At 50.0% G+C, this 20243-nt stretch overlaps 1 protein-coding gene across 1 annotated transcript in view; it reads right to left on the bottom strand.

Moving 5' to 3' along the window:
• The window catches only part of NAV2 (neuron navigator 2), a 401022-nt gene that overhangs the window by 103453 nt on the left and 277326 nt on the right, over positions 1-20243 (bottom strand). The window lies entirely within an intron of this gene.

Below are 20243 nucleotides of genomic sequence, written 5' to 3'. Positions count from 1 at the left end.
AGAAAATAACCAGGGAAAAAAAGATCTGAGGAACTTCAATTTTCAACTGCCAAGTAGATCAAAGACACAAGCAGCAGAAAAAGAAATACACAAGTCTAAATTTAGTCCTCTCCCACACTGGCGAACTTCTCTTCTAGAGTGTGTTGGCTGCCGCGTGGACACGGCCGTGGTGTGAATGATTTTCTTCTGAGCCTCTATCTTTGCCTGAGCAGAGTCCTCAGGGTAGCGCTGAAGGTGCTGACTTGTAAGCATGCTCTGCTTGTGTCCCTGAAATCTTTGTTGGCTGTCAGGGGGCAGGGAAAGCTCTGGAAGGTTGTGAACCTCAAGAAGTAGCTGAGGAAAGGACAATAAAGGTGAGAGAGAAAAGACACAGATACAAATGAAGACAGACACACCCACTTTAGTGAAAATGAAAATTCACTATGAGAGAAAATCGAACATTTCAATACACATTTAAGGAGGCCTACCTAGTAATGGAAAAGCAGACTAACCGATTTAAGCTTAAAATACACAGACTGAGATTTCTGAAACATCTGGGCTCTGCTCCCCCGCCTCCACAAAACGCCGCCCCACCCACTGACACATCTCCTGTGATTAGCGCAAGAAGTAAAGCATAATGATGATGTTCTCCCATTTTGTGGACATAAAACACTTTGACAGGGTCTTCCCTGGTGGCGCAGTGGTTGAGAGTCCGCCTGCCGATGCAGGGAACATGGGTTCGCGCCCCGGTCCGGGAAGATCCCACGCGCCACAGAGCGGCTGGGCCCGTGAGCCATGGCCACTGCGCCTGCGCTTCCGGAGCCTGTGCTCCGCAACGGGAGAGGCCACAGCAGTGAGGGGCCCGCATACCGCAAAAAACACTTTGACAAATTCTCACCAGCACCATAAAGCAAAGGATCAAAGCGTGCGGGTGGGCACAGTAGGCGGTTACTCTAACGCTGGCCGGTCCTGGCAGACGACCACAGCAGAAGCCCTGGCGAGGAGGCGGCTGCACCTCCTGGTTCCCGCCCCTCGGTTCTCCTGCTGCAGCCCCTGATCCACGGCTCACACAGCAGGCTCCGTGGAGATAAATACTGAATCTGACTCACCTTCCAAGGGAGAACTGATGTCTTCAAGGACCGGCTTCTGTCCTCCAGCCAACCTGTCAAACCTATCTTTTCCTGGTGACCATGAATACGCTCTGCTGGCTAAATTTAGACTCTCACAGCCTTTTCCAACCTGTCATTTCACTTTGGAGAAGGGCAGACCAGTTTCTTCAGTGACAAGAATACTGCCAACGCTGTCAGGATTGGAGAGATGTGGCTAGGTCCCAGGGGGGCTCACGGGTTCCCACACCCTTGCCCTACACCTCCAGGAAAATTCCTTTCACACACTGTGGGCATAGGGACAGCGAGTCTCATTTTAAAGACCTCTAGGAAAGGAAGGGCCACCATTTTACTTAATAATCTAATTCTTCTGTGGGCTACAAAGTCCTTCCTAACGCCTTCTGGGAGATAAGAAAAACATGGTCTGTGGAGACCAGGGTTCCAGTCTCAGCTCCGCCTCCAACTACGTGCAGGTTCTTTAAACTCTTTGTACCTCAGTCTCCTCATCTGTAAAATGAGCATAACTCACTGGATTCCCATGAGGATTAAGTGAGTAAATTTCAGTAAAGTGCCTGGCTCATAGTAAGTACTACACAAATGTTCGCTGCTGCTGCCACTACCACTATTACTGCTGCTACTATTATTAACCCAGCTTCTCCAGCTGTCTGACCTCAGGTAAGTTCACCTCCCTGCACCTCACTTTAGTTTCCTGACACGAAAAATAAAGGTCACACTGACTTCGCAGGAAGGAGCTTGGCAGGATGAAACGAGGTGAGATCCTGGAGCCTTCAGCCCACCGCCAGGCACACAGAAGTGCTCAGAAATGCCAGTTCCCTTCACTGTGTTCCTCTCTGAATTGAACAGCTCTCAACCCAGACGGGACTCATTTCCCCTTGTTCTGCTTTTAAAGAATGATTAAAAATAACCAGAACCACTTGGCGTTGAAATTCTTCACAAACATTTATGGGGCTTGTAGCACAGGGGCTTCCAGGCCCTGGCTGTTAAAGTGATAAGACAGACAGAGAGGGTACTCACTGGCAGAGGCTCACGGTCCAGCGAGGACGCATCAGAAGACACTTTCGTTTCTGCCCTACCTCGGAGCCAAATCTTCCTTCTGAATAAATGCTCTGTTTACTGGGATTCTCACTGGTGGGTCTCATGCCGATTACACCAAGAAGGGCCTCTAACTGTCCGCATTAAGTTACTCTAAGTCATTTGGTTAGTAGTGGCTGAGTTGGGATTTGGGCTGTCCCAGCCAAATTATTTGGGTGATAGGCTATTCCTGGCTCTTAACCACTGCATTTTGCCTCAGGTTTGAGGTCTTGAATCCAAAGAAGCATGAAAAAGAAAAAGAAAGGCAGATGAGAAACGCTGACTTCTCAAAGCCCATTTGGTGGCATCTGGAACAAGAGGGAGGCCAGGGCAGGCCGGCCTGGGGGCTAAAGCTTGTAGCCTGGAGAGCAACCCAGTGGATTTAGATGCTATCTTCTTTCAGAACCACCTTAAGTTACAAGGAGGCCCTGGGGCAGGGAAAAGGGAATTTCTGAGACTAGTAAGGCTGTGCCTCCCAGCTGAGGAGGTTCTGAAAGAATTAACTGTAACCTGATCAGAGCATCAAAACTGCCCTTGGAGCACATCGTTTTATGTTCCATTAGCACCGGGTGGTCATTTCCTCATTGGTAGCAGGGAGAACTGGGCTGCTGAGGCCGGAGCCACACCCGTCCTAGGGGTGCAGCGAGCTGCACGGGAGAGGAGAAACCAGGACTTCACACGCCCATTTCACAGAAGGGAAACCAGAGCGCAAAGAAGGTGTGGATTACCCTAGAAACTCAAGGTTCCTCTGAAGGACACTGAAGCCTGCCAGGCAAGAGGGCTTCATTCTCCTCCCTGGATCTCAAGAGGCTTCACGCCCGTAGCCGTGCTGGCAGTTGGGCGTGAGCCCATTACTCTTCCCACCGACAGGGCCCAGTGGCCTCCTTCCTGGAGAAGCAAAAGGCAGAAGCAGGTGTGATTCTTTCACCTGTTGGACTCAAGTGGAGCTAACTCAGAGACTGTGGGGAGCGGGTACCGATAGGAGAGGCCATGTCCCACACCTGGCCCTTTGAGTCCCTTGACCCTTGGGAGTGGCTGGGGGCAGTGTGTGGTCATGTGAGATAATGGAGAGGGCTTGTGCACGCAGGTCAGATGACCTGGGGTCGAGTCCTGCTTGCTGTGTGACTCCAGACAAATGACCTAGCCTCTCTGAGTCAGTTGCATCATCTAACTTGAAGGTGGTGGTGATGGTTTTCCCCTCATAGATGGGTATGCAGATGAAACGGAACATCATTTGAATCCAGCCCCATCGGTTACTAGCTCTATTTCCCCATGTGTAACACCGAACTCGCCAGCCAGGCTGTCGTGCACACTAATGCACCTCGCACAAGAGAGGGGAGGGAGGTGCTTGTTATCTTCCACTCTCAGCGACCTCAGAACCCCACCGCTCCCCTCCCCCACCTCCTTCCCGGTTGCAGTGAAGTTCTGGGTCTGTTCTCTGGGTGCATGTCAAAGGGCTAGTTGCTTAGGGCAGAAAGCATTTCTCCAGCCTCCTTCCCTCCCGTTGGTGGGAGAGCTGCTGCACCCCCTGGTTTACAACCCATTTATGGCAGGACGCCCTGGTCACTGGGTGTTTGTGTAGTGTTTAATCATTAGGAGGTGGCCAGTTCTAATACGGTAAGCCCCAGGGCATCTACAGATAAGTCAGCTATTGCGTCTATCAGGGTCTGTTTTCAGAAGGCTCCTCTCGGAGGGCACAGGGATGACCTCTGACACAGCCTGGAGATGGGGGAGGTGACTTCTGAAGGGCATAGTGGGACATGGCTACGAGAGAGGAGGCTTTAGGGATCCAAGTGAAGCACCGGCCAGCCTGCAGAGATGGGACTTCCTTTCCCTCTGTCGCATTTCCCTCCCTGCCAAACCTGGACTGTCCTTTATCCTCCTCAGCACTCAGATATCCCACTCGTTTCCCAAGACCCACCTCAAAGTCCCCTCTCCTCCAGGAATCCTGCTCTAGCGCTCTCGTTCTGACCTCTGAATCAGAAAGCATCGACAGTCCCCTGCCCTTTCCCTCAGTTGCTCACGACCTGGTCTTTGAGATAACGGAGAAGCCTTTGGTTTTTTTTTTTAAAGAAGGCACCACTCCAGACCCCTGTGTACCCACAGGGTCAGCTCAGCACCCTACACGTGCTAAGTCCTGGTGAGCGCTCCACTGGATGGAAGGGACAGTCACACTACAGTCATTTCAGTCAGGCTGGCACCTGATCCTTCACTGAAGACCTACTCTGTGCCACCCACCCAGCTAAGGGCTGAACCAGTGCTGGGAGCGAGAAAAACAACCATGTTCACAGTGAAAAGCCAAAGCCTCGAGCTGGGGAAATATAACTCATCTGTGGCTAAAACAGGAGTTCAGTTTAACAAGTGCTCACTGAGCACCTACTGTGTGCCACACACTGTATTATCAGGTCCTGGAAACCCAATGATAACTAAGATAATGCCTGTCTTCAAGCTTCATATAGAGATAATAGAAAAAAAATAACAGTTACGATTTTGTTAGACGTTAAAGGATTGCATGGGGCCCTTTGGCAGCTCCCAGGAAAGAAACTTACTTTGCCCGAGATGCCTAGTAAGGAAACATTGGAACTGAACGCTGAAGGAAGTGTATGTGTCAGTCAGCCTCGCAAAGCAGGGCCCGGAGAGGGCATCCTGAGCAGAGGGCCTTCCACGGGCAAAGGCACAGAGACGTAGAACAGCGTGGAGTGTGCTAGAAACTGTGAAAGGTTTGGTGCTGCGGATTACGAAGTGGGAAGTGAGGCTGGTGTGGCGCTCGGGGCCAAGGCTGGGGGGACAACACTAGATGCTTCTAAGCAGGTGAGCGATGCACTGATACGCGCCGTCAGATCGGCACTGCGGGTGCGCGCGGGCTAACGTGTGGAGCAACAGGACAGTGGCCATAAGAGCAGAGGGACTGTGCCTGGAAACACAGCACGTGAGAACACGCCATGAAGCGGTCGGAAGCGCGATGCTGAGGAGGCCCAGCTCTCTGGCCCCAGTGGAGCTCAAATCAGAAGTCTGGGGGCTGACCCTGGTGGCACCAGCACTGGCATGGTGGCTGGGTCATTAGCATGACAAGCGCTGCTTATGGACAGAGGCCCTCCGCTCCAGACTTCCTGCAGGGACATTCAAGGCCAGAGCCCGCATTAGCTCTTACCAGCTTGCTGGCCTTGCCCTCTAGCCCTTTATCCCAGATCATTAAGAGCACAGCCCTCTGGGAGGCTACCTCGGGGCCCTTGTTTAAAGTGAGAAGCAAGGACATTTAATTGCCTCAGCTAGACACTCTGCTTTACTCCCCGCTCCCCTCCCCTCCATGCCCCCTGCCTGGTTAGCACCCCAGGCGCTCCCATAGCACAGCCCACAGCCTGTGTCTTGAAACATAATCGGTGTGTGTTCTAAGGCCCTCCTCAAATTATGGCTCTGATCTTTACTTCCAAATGAAGAGCTGGAATTATAGCCTGGCTCCGAGAGACATTTAAATCCACAGGGTCATAAACCCTTTCAAGTTCTGTTTCAAGACCTTCGTTGGGGATTTTAACAGGTTTGCACCTCTGATGTTGTTCTGCTGTGGTCAGCCTGCTGGTTTCAAGAGTGGGGCCTCTTGCCAGGATGTGGAGTGTGCCGACTACTACAGCTTTCGGCAATGACTCATGGGGGGCTCTGGCCTTAAATGATACCTTCTGCTTTTGCTTCAGCCAGAGTTCCCCGAGGATAGGCGAAGTAGGGGGACAGGAGCTGAGTGAGACTGTCCCCCAGAGCAGAATCACAAAGAGAAGGGTATGCTGTGGCACAGAGGTGATGCAGGCAAGTGGCCACAGTGCTGCACCTGGGGTTGGCAGGACCTATACTTCCATCCTGGACCCCCAACTTAGGCGCTTCGACCTTCCAGTGTCTCTCTTTCCTCATCTGTGCAACTGGTATTCTAATCCTTTACAAAACAAAACTGGTGGCTGTTTACGGAGGGTGTTTAACTGGGCTCAGCCTCTGTGCTAACATTACCCCTGCACTACTCTAATTTACTCTGCACAGCAACTCTACGAAGTGGAAGTGGGCTCATTATTAGTTATTTTATAGACAAGGACACGGGGGCTCAGGATGGTTAAGTTAATTGATCTCTGTCATGTAGCTGGGAGGCAGCAAAGCTGGAGTCTAAACATGTCAGGGGGTTGCAGGTTTGAAATCCTTTTTCCGGGAAAGATAGTGGGCTGGGTCGAACCATTCAGTCTCACACAGGAGAAGCTCCTGGATACCAGCAAACCATTTTCTGAATGCAGGTTGGGGCCACGGTCAACTTAACTTGAGGACTGGATGAGGACTGAGTGGGATGGATCACTAGAAGCCCCAGCACCAGGATTGATTTGTGTTGGCAGTAAGAGTTGTGTTTTGTTTTTTGGGTTTTTTTTTTTTTGCAGTACGTGGGCCTCTCACTGCTGTGGCCTCTCCTGTTGCGGAGCACAGGCTCCGGACGTGCAGGCTCAGCGGCCATGGCTCACGGGCCCAGCCGCTCCGCGGCATGTGGGATCTTCCCGGACCGGGGCACGAACCCGCGTCCCCTGCATTGGCAGGCGGACTCTCAACCATGGCAGTAAGAGTTGTTTACCACCACTGATGCCTCATTCTGACTGGTCAGTGCCTGTTCTGGTTGGCCAGTGCCCTATTCTGATTGGTTAGCGCCTGTTCTGGTTTGCCACTGCCTTGTTGCCCTTGTTCTGACTGGTGAGTGCCCTGTTCTGGTTGGTTGGTGCCTGCACCTCACTGGCTTTAAGTATTTTGCATATGGTCCCTGCATCACAGAGCCAGACAGTCATTCAAGAACATATGTAATGAGCACTCTTCTGAGCCAGGCACTGTGCTAGGAAGGAGATTCACCTGCAAACAGAACTGACCTAGTTTATGTTTTACTGATACTTACAGTCTAGTGCAAAGACATAACAGACAAATAAATAAAAATGAACGCAAATGCAAATAGGGATGTGAAAAAATCAGACTGGATGCGCCAGAAGACACTAACAGCTGAGACCGTTAGACAGAGTGGTCATGGACCTTCCCTGAGAGATGGGTGAGATGTCTGAGTTGATTCCTGAAGGATGAGAATGAGTCAGCCTTATAAAAAGAAAGGGGGAAGTGGGAGAAGCACATTCCAGGCACAAGGAATAGCACATGCAAAGGTTCTGAAGGGAGACATTTGGCAAGTTCAAGGGCCTAGAGGAAGGCATGAGTTGGGGAGGGGAAAGTGGAACGAGGTGAGGCCAGAGAGACAGGCAGGGACTAGAACATGCTCTACCCTGGAGACCACGGTAAGAAGGATGGATTCTATTCTATGTGCAGTGGAAATCCACTGAGGTAAAGTTATAGGCAGGGGGCAGAGGAGATCTGATGTGTGTGTTAAGAAGATCACAATGGCTGCTGGGTGGAGAATGCACCACACGAAGGCCATGGAGGAAACAGTGAGCCCAGTCAGGAGGCCACAGTGGGAGCTCAGTGAGAGGTGATGGCAGCCTGGACCCCTGTGACGGCAGATGAGAGACAGTGAGAAGCAGAGAGATCTGAGAGATCACTTGCAGGGACTATGCACAAGATTGGCCAATAGACTGGATGGAAAAGGAGAGGAAACCTAAATATTCAGCAAGTCTTATTAATCATTCTTAGGATACTGTAAATTAATTATACAGCAAACATCTACTACTGTATACGCCAGGCCCGTGCAGAGTCCAGGAATGCTGAGCAGAGTAAGCTACCATTCCGGTTCCTCCCTTTAGTTTAGCGGTGGGGGACCACACCTGGAAGCAGACAATTCCGAAGGCATGTTACATGCTACCAGAGAGCAAAACACGGGTTACCGGGAGACCCTGTCTGGGGTTAGGGGAGGAGAGGAGAGGGCAAAGAGGCTTCCTAGGAAAGGCAGGGCTGGGGCCAGTCCTGGAGCATGAGTGGGGGTTACAGAGGTAAGGGAAGCCAGGAGGTTATTCCTGATTATTCCAGGAGAGAGCTGGATCCATGGACTACTCATCACTGGCACACCCTCCTCTTTTAGAGACGGGCAGCACAGTACCCCAGGGAGAACATGTTTCTGGAGTCCGACAGACCAGGTTGGAATCTGAGCTCTGCCACGCACTGCCCACGTGCCCCTGGGCAAGTCACTTAGACCCACTGACCCAGGACTTCTCAACTGTGACATGGGGATAACTCCTCACTGGGTCCCCTGGGAGGTTAGAGCAAATATGTAAAGCATTTAGGACAACACGTAGAAGAGTAGCTGTTGCTGACAATGAGGCTTAGAGGCCAGGACCACAGATTGCAAACTGCCGAGAGTCCTATGGAGGGATTTAGACAGCCCCCCAAGGGACCTCCATCCCTGGTGTACCCAGAGCTCTCACGAGCTGCTCCCACACTTGTCCCTGCAAGAGCTCCTACAGAACAAGGCCGAGGTTACCTGGAGGTCTACCCGCATCTGCCTGCATGGCACTCAGCGTCTGGCTGATGGCAGGACACCCAGTGTGGCCCCTACACTCACCCTCTGCAGCCACCTGTGTACCCTGTACAAGACAACACATGAGAGTCCTGCCCAGCCAAGATGCCCTGGGATTCTGCTGCACGTCTCCTCTAGGGCTTCAACTGCCGCACCCTCATGGGTTACCCACGGGTCCATGTCCCGGAAGCCCAAAGAGGCAGCCAGGGAGGCTTGTTTTTTTTTTTAAAGCCTCATTTTGCCACCAGAGGGGTTGTGAGTGCCTCTCCCCAAATCTCAGGGTAAGCTAAAGAGAGAGGAGACGACAGGAATCCTTGAGTCAGGGGCTTCGAGCCCACCGAGGCATGCAGCCACCTCACTTCCTTCAGTCCCCATTTAGCCTCCTCCACACAACCCTGCAACATCCCTCAAAATGTCCGAGTCCCTCTTCAGATCTCATTTCAGGCAAGTTTACAGAACTGAGCACCACGGGTTAACGAGGGGATAAATCACAGTGCACAGCGGACAAGGGAAAACAACAGGGCTGCGGCTGGAGCGCACGAAGCCGGCCTCCTTCTCCTTAAGTCCCAAGACACAAAAGCCATCGGGGTCTATGGCAGAGGCCTCTCCCGGAGAAGACAGACCCTGAAGGTCGCCAGGTGTGACCAGCAGGACAAAGGCAACTCTGAAGCCTCCGCTGGACGTTCTGGCACTGAAGAAGTTAAATGTTCCTACAGAGGAAAATAGGACTCCCAGGGCTTGAAGCATCCCCAAATTCTTCTTAAGGAAGAGCTAGAGTTCCCTCCGCAGCAGCAGAGCCTGGCCTGAGCCACAGTCTCTGGCATTCCTATGACCCAGCCTCCAGATGGGAAAAACGAGGGCTGGGAAGAGGACCGTCTCAAAGGTCAGCGGTCCCCAGGCTGTCACCTTTGCAAGCACCTCAGCTGGTGCAAAGCACTAAGGAGATGCTCGCCCATCACTCATGTAGCTCCCAGTGAGGGTCACCTTCTGGAAGGATGGCACTGAGCCTCTGAACAAAGGGGAAGCAAGCACGACGACGGAAAGCAAAGGTTTTGTGCCCAGAGAGACCTGAATTCAAATCCTAACTTTGCCCCTTACGGCACTGTGGCTTTAGGAAGGAATGTCACCTTTCAGAGTCTGCTCCCTTATCCGTAAAGCTCATGGTCTTACATAAACCCATTCCCAGTTTCGCCCTCTAGGACTCTGGCGCACCACACAAAGCCTGCCAACTGCATGAAAAAACACAGTGCAGGGAGCTCCCTCCAAGCCCCCCCCACCCCGACACTGCTCATTCCCAAAGCTGCCCCCTCCCCTCTGGACAGGCAGAGGCCGCTGCTAGTGGCGATTTAGGGAACAATGCCCTCCCAAGTCTAATTAAATCCTGAGTCAAAACACCCACCAAAATAAATACAATTCACTGCTTATCAGTCACTTGGAATTTTATCTCAGTGAAAATAAGACTACAATCCCACGAGCTTCAACTTCTAATATAACTTTGGTGAAGCTCCAAGTTAGAGCAAAATCCATTATCACGTGTAATAGATTTTCTCCAAAGCGTCAGAAAGGTACATGTCCCCAGCACTCCCGGTCACAGCTCTGTCTGCCCTGCCTTCTTCCCCTTTTGCAAGATTTCATTCGGTCCTTCAGCCCTGGGCATTCATCTGTGCCTGCCGTCAGCGACACTGCTACCTACCTCTCTCTCCCTAAGTGCCTCGTGGCTTAGCTTTGAAGCGCAGTAAGGATGGACTTCGAGGCTTTCTCTCCTCTGGAAGAAGAGGGGCCCCTCAGCCTGCTGAGTCTGCACACACCAGGGGCCCTGGACGAGCACACTGCGCTCCTAATAGAAACGCCATCGCACGACGATACCTGTCATCGAGATCATTAGAGCCGAAAGGTTCATGGGGTCCCTGCCCTGTGTGCGTGAGTCACAGTCCTGAGTCATTCTGTAACTCTGTCCTACAAATGACAAACAAGAACACCGAGTCCCAGGAACTCAAAGCCCTTAAACATCGGCAGATCTGACAGCACGGATGAAGGAACGAGGGGTTCAGGGAGGGGAAGCATCTTGCCCAGGATGTTCAATGGTGGCAGAAGCAGGTCTAGGACAAGGACTCTTGATTCCTAGTGCACTCCCTCCCTTACTGCATGGACTGCACTCATCCTTACCAAAGAGATAACGCGCGCTTTCATCAGTTACTCAGAGTTCACGCTCTCCAAACTCACGCCGAGATGACTTTGCTCCCCAAAGCCTGGAGGACAGAGCAGTCACTGGACCACAAGCCACCTCCCCAGACCTGGATTTCCTCACTGGCAAAGTGCGAGAGGGCTGCGGCTGGTGACTCTGAAGGGCGCTCTCTCACCCAGCCTTGCATGGTAAGCTTCTCTTTGGAGAGGCAGCCTTGGGAAAATACATTTACATGCAAGGTAACCTTGAACGGAAACACAGCTGTCCAGCATGACCAGCCTAAGGGCTACGCTTAACCAGGAACACTTCTCCACAGCCGGTGTAAGAGCTCCTTCTACACCAGGCTTATTTCATCAGCTCCTGCATTTCGGTCACAGAAATCACAGCTAGGCTGCTCTTCAAACATGACAAAGGATATTAAAGGAAACAAAAGGAAAATCCCAAGTGGAGAATGAAACAAGCAGGCCTATTTTGACACTTGGGTAATATTTTTAAAGGATCTCTCAAATCATCACTGAAGGAAAAGAGACCTCCTGCATTTCGTTATAGTAACAACAAGTTCCCAATGTAGGATGACATTTAGCCCTCAGGGCTACCCCTGGTCCTTCCAGTTCCCACAAATCTCTTTGGCACTTGGCACACGGTGTCGTGAGTGCTTATTAAGGCTCCTCTCCCCTCAATTTGACTGCAAGCTTCCTGAGGGCAGGGACGATATCCTGACTCACCTTTGGATCCCCCGGGCCTGGTGCATGGGAGATGCTCTCTCAATATTAAATAGTCATCAGCATTTTCTGTAAGCTGTCACATATCAAGATACAGGCCAAATACTGTGTTGAAATGCAACTGACCCGTAGCATTGTCTAAAATTCCTCAGCCAGTTCAGTCAGCCGGTTCCTCATCTATGGGCTCACCCTCCCCGACCGAGGCCATCAGTCAGACTAGGCGCCATGGTGCCCAGCATCTGATAGGTATGTAGTGAATATGTGATAAAATGCATGATTCAGAGTTGGTTGCACAATGCGGTGGGGTGGGGGCAGTATTAGGCTCAGGCTGCCACTTGTAATGTAATAAAGCAATGATAGTCACTAAGGAGTTCTCCACATGTTTTGTTCTCACAGGCACCTGGCAAAAATGTCCTTCTCTTCACCTTTGAATTTAAGTGTACCCCTGATTTCCTTCGGCCAATGACGAATGAGTGGAAGTTACAGGGGCCATTCCTGGACAGAAGCTTTGAGAGGCAGTGTGTCTTCTCTTTGCCATGGACATTGTCAATGCTCTAAACAGTTGCCTCTCTGGCACCCTGGGTCCTAGGGTGAGAATGATGTACAACGTAGCTTCCCACTGATCTGCAATGGCCAGATACTGAGGGTGGGTCTTGGGAGTTGTTTGTTATGCAGCACAACCCAGCCTGTCGTAACTGAGGCAAAGACTGGCCCAGGTACTTGGATTAAAACACACGATGTTATTTTCTGTGCCAGGGCACAGGTGTAGTCAGATTCTGAGTTTGGGATGGGGGCCTATGTTTCAAGTTTCTGGGGGAGGAAGCACAGAAGAAGGTGCCTCATTTGGTCTTTTTCTTTTTTTTTTTGGCCACGCCCCATGGCATATGGGATCTTAGTTCCCCGACCAGGGATCGAACCCATGCCCTCTGCAGTGGAAGCGTGGAGTCTTAACCACTGGACCGCCAGGGAAGTACCTGGTTGTTTCTCTTTGACCTGTCACTCTTACAGGCTCCGGACGTGCAGGCTCAGCAGCCATGGCTCACGGGCCCAGCTGCTCCACGGCATGTGGGATCTTCCCGGACCGGGGCACAAACCCGCGTCCCCTGCATCAGCAGGCGGACTCTCAACCACTGTGCCACCAGGGAAGCCCCTGACCTGTCACTCTTGCTTTTGTATTACTAGATGTCTTCTCATTCATACTTTGGACAACCATCAAGTCTCCAAATTACCTTTAAGCAACTACTGAAAAGGCACCACCTCTGGAAAAATGTGCTTTGGGGAGTAACTGTCCTCCCTGCCGCCTAACACACACACACTCCGATGTGCTTCTCCTATGGCAGACCCTGGAACAAAGCTGTGAAGTCGCGCAATATAAGGGAGTGGACGGTTCTCGTGGGGCCACTTTTCTGCCTTTTTTTTAAGGTGAAAACACTGCATGGATGAGAAACGATACTCCACAGACGATTCTTTCTCTTCTTGTTACAACCCCCCCGGGAGAATTCCTTTGTGGCTTAAGGTGCAGATGGTTTGCTTCCTGTCAGCACTGCTCCCCATTCAGCACAGGTGGCCTCTACCCACCCATTCCACATGCAGCCGCTCTTACTTAAAAAGGAAGCCAGTGGTACCAGCAGAAAAGAGGCCCTTGGGAAAGGCCAATGCAGTAATTATTATCCTGTTACCACGGAAATAGAGGTTTGCCTCTAAGGCTCCTTTTATGAGCTTTAAAATGAAAGTGACTTTCACTCTCTCCTACTTTGTGTTCTCTTGCTACACAGGGGCAGGAGAAGAAAGGGAAAAGGGATGGAAAAGAAACACAATGAAGATCATTGATGCTGGGCACTGTGCTAGAGGCATTTTCTTATTCGAAGAAAATGCGTATAACCCTGGAATGCAGGACTAGGAAAACGCTTGGGAGCACTAGTGGGTATAATAGGCAGTTATGAGGCAGTGAGAAAGAAGCCAGGAGTATGAGAGAGGAAGGGAGGGGAGGGCTGGGGGTGACAGAGGGATGGAGGAGGGGGGGAGGGAGAGGGGGAGGGGGAGAGAGAGGGGGGGAGGGAGGGAGAGAGGGAGGGGGGGAGAGAGGGGGGGAGGGAGGGAGAGAGGGAGGGGGGGAGAGAGAGAGGGAGGGAGGGAGAGAGGGAGAGAGAGAGGGAGAGAGGGAGAGAGGGAGGGAGAGAGGGAGAGAGGGAGGGAGAGAGGGAGGGAGAGAGGGAGAGAGAGAGACAGAGAGAGAGAGATATCAACTGGTTGAGCCAGACAAGGCAAGATGAAGACAAAATATTATGGGAACAGTCAGGAAGGCAAAGTTCATTTTCACTTAGTCCAGTAGGAATCTCAATGCTGAATTACCACGCAAATACGCAACCATGTAGGACCATATCTGTATTCTCAATTTTCTCCCTTTTCTACATGTCATATTCTAACTTACATTTCCTTCTGTCCTAATGTTTCATTCTTTTAATTTACAATTGTTCTTTTACTATACATAGTTACTCTAAGCTGTTACGGAAAGAAGAAGGCTTAACTATTAGTTAATTAAATATAAAGGTAAGAGAACTGCAGAGGGCTAGAGGCCAGATTGCCCTGAATGGCTTGCAGGCGGAAGAATAATCAGTGTATTTATCTTTGTCCCGTACTTTATAAAGCACTTTCCCTACCATCACCTTGGGCCCTCCTCACAACAGTCCTGTGAGGCATGTGTGAATATTGTCCTAATTTTAGAGACAACCCCCCCCGCCCCGAGTTTTCGACTAGACCTAGGGTCCCTCTACAGCAAACTCCATGTCTTCTCTTTACTCTACAGCTGCCTTTTGAAATAGAAATGAGCTGGTCTATATCAGCGCTGCCCAAAAGAACTTGCTGCAGTGATGAAATGTTCTCTATCTACTGAAGAGTGTCTGCATTCTCCAATAGGGTGGCCCCAAACCACGTGGGACCTGGGAGCACTTGAATGTGGCTCACGTGACTAAAAAGCCGACTTTTAATTTGGTTTATTTAACACTGCCATGGCCACATCCCACTGGGGGTCCTTACACTGGCGGTACAGATCTTTGTCCCTCACTCCCACGACATGAATGCAGGAGCAACAGGGCTCAAATATTGGCAGCCAGAGATGGCATGAAGTCCGATTAGTGATAAAAGGGCAAACCCCGCCCCCTTGGCTTCCTCGGTGATGGCAGGAATATTAGGAAATGACAGTGCTCAAAAGACACAGAGAGGAGACAGCGAGGGGGAGGGAGGGAGCATTTTAGGGGAGCCCTCCTTTGACCATGGCTCGGCCAAGTAGGCCTGCAGACCCCCAAACTCTGGGTAGAGAAACTCCAGCAATGCTTCAGGGACTACAGTGGTAAGCCGGCCGCAGGGAGAATTCTTCAAATGACTGCAGGATCTCAGCAGGTTCTGTGGGCCCTGGATTTCCGGGATCATTAAAAGGAAGGATCAGCCCTGGCCTAGGATCTTACAATTGTGGACCCCTTCTCCAGCAAACCACCCAAGTTGGCAGCAGGTCAGAATCTACAAACAGGCATCCCTCCTCCAAACCTGCAAGGAGGCTAAGGGGTAAACTGGCCCAGCACTGTGTAAGAAAGACCTTTTCTTTGAGGCCTGAAATCATGATGGGATAAGGGATGAGGGTCAGCCCATCTGCAGTATCCCTGTGAGAAAAGTGTGGAATGGAGGGAGAGGAATCAAGAACTATTCCCTCTTCCCTCTTAATGCAAACTGTTTCGCATTGTCCCTTAAGGATGGAGTTCGCCTTTCCAGGCATCTGGGCATCATTTACCTTTGTAGTGAGTAGGGCCTCATTTAACGATGACACCAAGATAAGGGCTGGAACTAGGGAAGAATCCCTGCACAGAGGGCTCCCTGAGCGGGCAGTATGGCAGGTGGTTAGAGCCCCTGGGGGGTCTGGTGGGCCTGGGTTTCAATTCCAGCTTGGACACGATAGACAGTTAGCTGTGTATGCAACCTAACCCTCTCACAGCCTATGAAGCTAGGATAATACCTCCTCTCAAAGGGTCAGGGTTAGGAATTAGTGACACGAAGTTCGTAAGGTGCTTGGCACAGTTCCTGGCATATAGCGATCCATCAGGAAATAGCGGCTACGACTGTTTTTGTCATTTTCTTTTTTTTTAAATTAATTTTTACTGGAGTATGGCTGCTTTACAATGTTGTGTTAGCCTCCACTGCACAACAAGATGAATCAGCCATACACATACAGATATCCCCTCCCTTTGCGACTTCCCTCCCATTAGGTTACCACAGTGCATTAGGTAGAGTTCCCTGTGCTATACAGCATGTTCCCGTCAGTTGTCTATTTTATGCATAGTATCAATAACGTATATGTGTCGATCCCAGTCTCCCAATTCCTCCCACCCCACCCCTTTCCTCCTTGTGTTTTGTTATTTTCTGGTAAAGATGCGTATTAGTCTTCTATTGCTGCTGTAACAAATTATGATAAACTTGGTGGGTGAAAACAATAGGTATGTACTGTCTTACAGTTCTTCGAGGCAGAAGTCTGAATTGGGTCTCATGGACTGAAATCACAGCTTCGGCAGGGCTACGTTCATTTCTGGAAGCTGTACGGGAGCAGAATCTGTTCCTCTGCCCTTTCCTTTTTATACAGGTCCCCCACATTCCTTGGCTGTGGCCCCTTCCTCCATCCTCAAAGCCAGCCAGGGCGGGTGGTGTGCCTCTCACACCTCATCACTCTGCCCCCTCTCCTGCCTCTTCCACTTTTAAGGACCTTGTGATTACATTGGGCCCACCTGGATGATCCAAGGCACTCTATCTCAACGCCAGCTGATAAGGAACCTTAATTCCCCTGGCCATGTAGCGGAACATAGTCACAAGTGCTGGGGCTATAGTCGGGGACATCTTTGTGGGGCCACTGTTTTCCTTACCCCAGGCTTGGAAGGGAGGACGAGGGGAGAAGTCATTCCCATCTGTGCTCCCTCTAGCCTGCATATCCCAGCAGGGGCGATGCCTAAGAAATAGCTGGGTTGGGGACCTACCACATGGTGAGGGCCCCTATCAATTGCATCTGCTGGCTGGGGCACTCTGGCCTGGATTCAACTCCTTCCTCCAGGTCGGGCCTGAATCTGTGAATGTGTCGCCAGGAGGCCACGTTGTTCCACACAAATCACAAAGCCAAGCAGTGCCCTGGGCTCGTGGAGATCCTGCGATGCTCTCACCGAGGAAGGAGGGCCTGGCTCGGCAGGCTGGTCAAATACCAGGTTGCATGGTTACACCCTCACACTGTGGGACTCCCTGTTCAAGCTGACGCCGGGACAGCTCTGAGCACCAAGGCCTGGGTCCCAAATGCAGACAGTCCAGTTTATACAATGACTGAAGCCCAACTGAAATGCCATCTCAATACCTAAAATGTGCAGAATTTGCAGGGCAATGAAAATCTTGTAACAAGGGAAAAACAAAACAAAACAAAATAGTTTCTCCTTCCTGTTTGGTGATGTCAGAGGGCAATTTTCATTTTGTTCAAGTCTCAGGCTGACGTTTTAACACGCGGCATTAGTTTTTCTATTTTTATGACTACCTAAATTAATAAAAGCAACTGGTGTTCAATAAGTGTTTTAATGGTTGAGAAGAAAGTTACCAAGTAATGCAAAGTCCTCCTCAGCATCTATGTGCACAGAAGCCTGGCTTCTGTCCTCCACGTGCTCTCAATGACACGTACATGACCATCAGGGGAGCATCTAACTGTCTGAATCCACTGCTCGCTAAAGCATGATGCCACAAAGGGCCACAGCGGTGCTTCGGGGGGACAAAGAAAGGGATGGGTTCCGAGGAGACAGCAGTGCGTGCAACCAGCCGGAGATCCACAAACCATGCGACTGTGGGCCCAGCCCCTGGGCCCTCCTTGTTGTTTTTTCCTTCCTTCTCCCAGGCTGCCAGCCCACAGACCTCCATGCCAAAGCTCTCTTTAGTTATCTGTTATCTGGGGCCAACAGCTTGTAATAAGCCACCTCTGTTTGTCCCTTTTGACCCTCCCTTCTCAGACAGCTGGCTCTAGTGTGCTGCAAGTTCCTCCTGATGACTATTAGGTAAAAACTAGAGCCCACGGGTGGCAACCCTAAAGAGTGACAGGAGATCAAGGACAGACTTGGCAACTTGAATTTACGATCGTCATTTATTATTTCTCAGAAGCTGGCTGGTGACATAACGAGACTCACTAACAGATATGGTCTCTGTTTCCCAGACTCTGAAGGTACACATTCCTATCAGTTACTTTTAATAACCCTGAAGATACCCCAGCTAAATCCCATCGCCAACAGCCACGGCCTGCCTGGTGCCTGGTGGGTCGGCGTCCTTTAGGGCCTTCCCCCCGGAGAGCTGTCCTTCGGGGCTGCACTGCCAAGGTCAATCAATGATGTTCCTGTTTGCACTGTGAGGTGATCTGCCCTTCTTGTGCTTGCCTTCCCTTTGCCGAGGGCTCATCAGAAATCATCTCTCAGTACTTTTCCTATTTCCTTTGTAGAACTCATGTAGTTTACTGCTTGTGTGTGAATCCTTAAGGACTGGGCTGTCTTTTTATAAAAAAAACTTCACGGAAATACCTTAGCTCTTTTTTTCAGGTTAAAAGGGAAGAATTCTGGAAAGGTGCTGGGTTCTCTGCATATTTTTTTCACTTGTCTAAATTATTTAAACAACATATTTCCAATTCAAGGATAAGAACAGGATTACCTAGTCTGCAGCCATTTGCATACTTCTTATTTTTTAATATATCTGCACACCGTCTGTGATATTCTTCCTTGATATTTCACGTTAAATCATCCCAAGCTTATACTATCCTTACCCTAAGCAATATTTGTTAAGTCATGGGTTTGAGATGCTAGCTGTAAGGTTTTTATTATTGTTTTAATTACAATTAAAATGTAATTGTTAAAAAGAAGTATTTCCCTGTCTACCATCTAAAATTATTTCCTGTACTATTAATGTTAGCCTCTCACTTTGGGACACCGTCATCTAGAATATAGTTTTGGGAAGAGACTTACATGAGGCACTTGAAAGAAACAAATCTACTGCTATTTCAACTTAGCCAAAGATAAAGAATTCTTATGGTTTGTTTACACTAACTTTGGAGAGTAAAGAAATTTAACATATTCAAGAATAATGCAGAATATCTCACTGCCTACAGGTCAAAACTTTTATATAAAATAGAAAATTTGTAAGCATTATTAAATCCTTTTTTTAAAGCCATCTGAATTCTTCCTTTACAAGTTGGTCAGGGGACTCACCTGGTGGCTCAGTGGTTAAGAATCCGCCTGCCAATGCGGGGGACACGGGTTCGAACCCTGGTCTGGGAAGATCCCACATGCCACGGAGCAACTAAGCCTGCACGCCACAACTACTGAGCCTGCGCTCTAGAGTCTGCGAGCCACAACTACTGAGCCCTCCGTGCCACAGCTACTGAAGCCCACGCGCCTAGAGCCCGTGCTCTGCAACAAGAGAAGTCACCGCAATGAGAAGCCCACGCACCGCAATGAAGAGTAGCCCCTGCTGGACACAACTAGAGAAAGCCCGTGTACAGCAACGAAGACCCAATGCAGCCGAAAAAAAATAAATAAGTAAATAAGTAAATTCATTAAAAAAAAAAAAGTTGGTCAGTTAATTATTCAGTCTTAAATGATCACATCTGAGCAATTCCAGCTTGGAGAGAACCAGGAGACACTGTTGTCTACTTGGTCCCACCATAGGGGCTGAGCTGGAACAACGGAACAAATGCCACCCATCTCTCCAGCCCCCACCCAAATCCTCCACCTCCAAAAGCGGGAACAAGCTCAGCTGTGATCTATGATCATTCCATTAACCTTGAAATGAAGCATTAAATTAAATTGCCTACTGCAGACTCTGCTTTCGCTACAAGGGGAAAAAGGCCTTCACTTTATGCTAATAGATTTACTAAGCAACTCCGTGTTTACAAGAGGATGCAAATAAGCAAAATAATTTAGCAAATTGTGAAATCTCCAGTGGGGGTGTTACAACAACTGATTTTTCTTTTGCTGAAATTTCCTCTAAAGATTTTAGTTATGCAGAGTTTTAGCCTTAGAGAGAGCAGTTCGCAAACGGTTCATCTTTCTATAGAATTTTCAACCCAACACTTTAAATAAAATTACAGGAAAAAAGACGACTTGAGCTGGACAAGTCTTTTGTCCTCTCTGGTATCAATCACCACCTTGGATGCTGGGGAGACTCGGAGGACACAGTCGAGTTGGTGGCAGAGCCTGGGCCTTGGGCAGAGGCCAGCTTCCTGACAATGAATTCAGCACTCTCCTTACCAGCCCAAGCTTCCAAGTCTTCCCCAGAGAAGGTGAGGATTCCTCTTCAGCAAATTCCATTTCTGGGGGGTAACTTCAAAATAATGCTGCCCTATTTCTCTGAAGCCAGAGAACTACAGAAGTCATATCACTCTCTGTAAAAAAGTATGTCCTGCTAAGAGAATAGTAAGAAGCTGCGCTGTGATACAGACACTTGGCTCAGTGATTTCAAACCACTCATATCAAAATTCCATGTTACGGGGGCTTCCCTGGTGGCGCGGTGGTTGAGAATCCACCTGCCAATGCAGGGGACACAGGTTCGAGCCCTGGCCCGGGAGGATCCCACATGCTGCGGAGCAACTAAGCCCCTGCACCACAACTGCTGAGCAGCCTCCGCTCGCCACAACTAGAGAAGCCCGC

The sequence above is a fragment of the Delphinus delphis genome, chromosome 8 (genome assembly GCF_949987515.2).
Source record: "Delphinus delphis chromosome 8, mDelDel1.2, whole genome shotgun sequence".
Classification (NCBI taxonomy): domain Eukaryota; kingdom Metazoa; phylum Chordata; class Mammalia; order Artiodactyla; family Delphinidae; genus Delphinus; species Delphinus delphis.
This window is presented reverse-complemented; position numbering and strand designations above follow the sequence as displayed.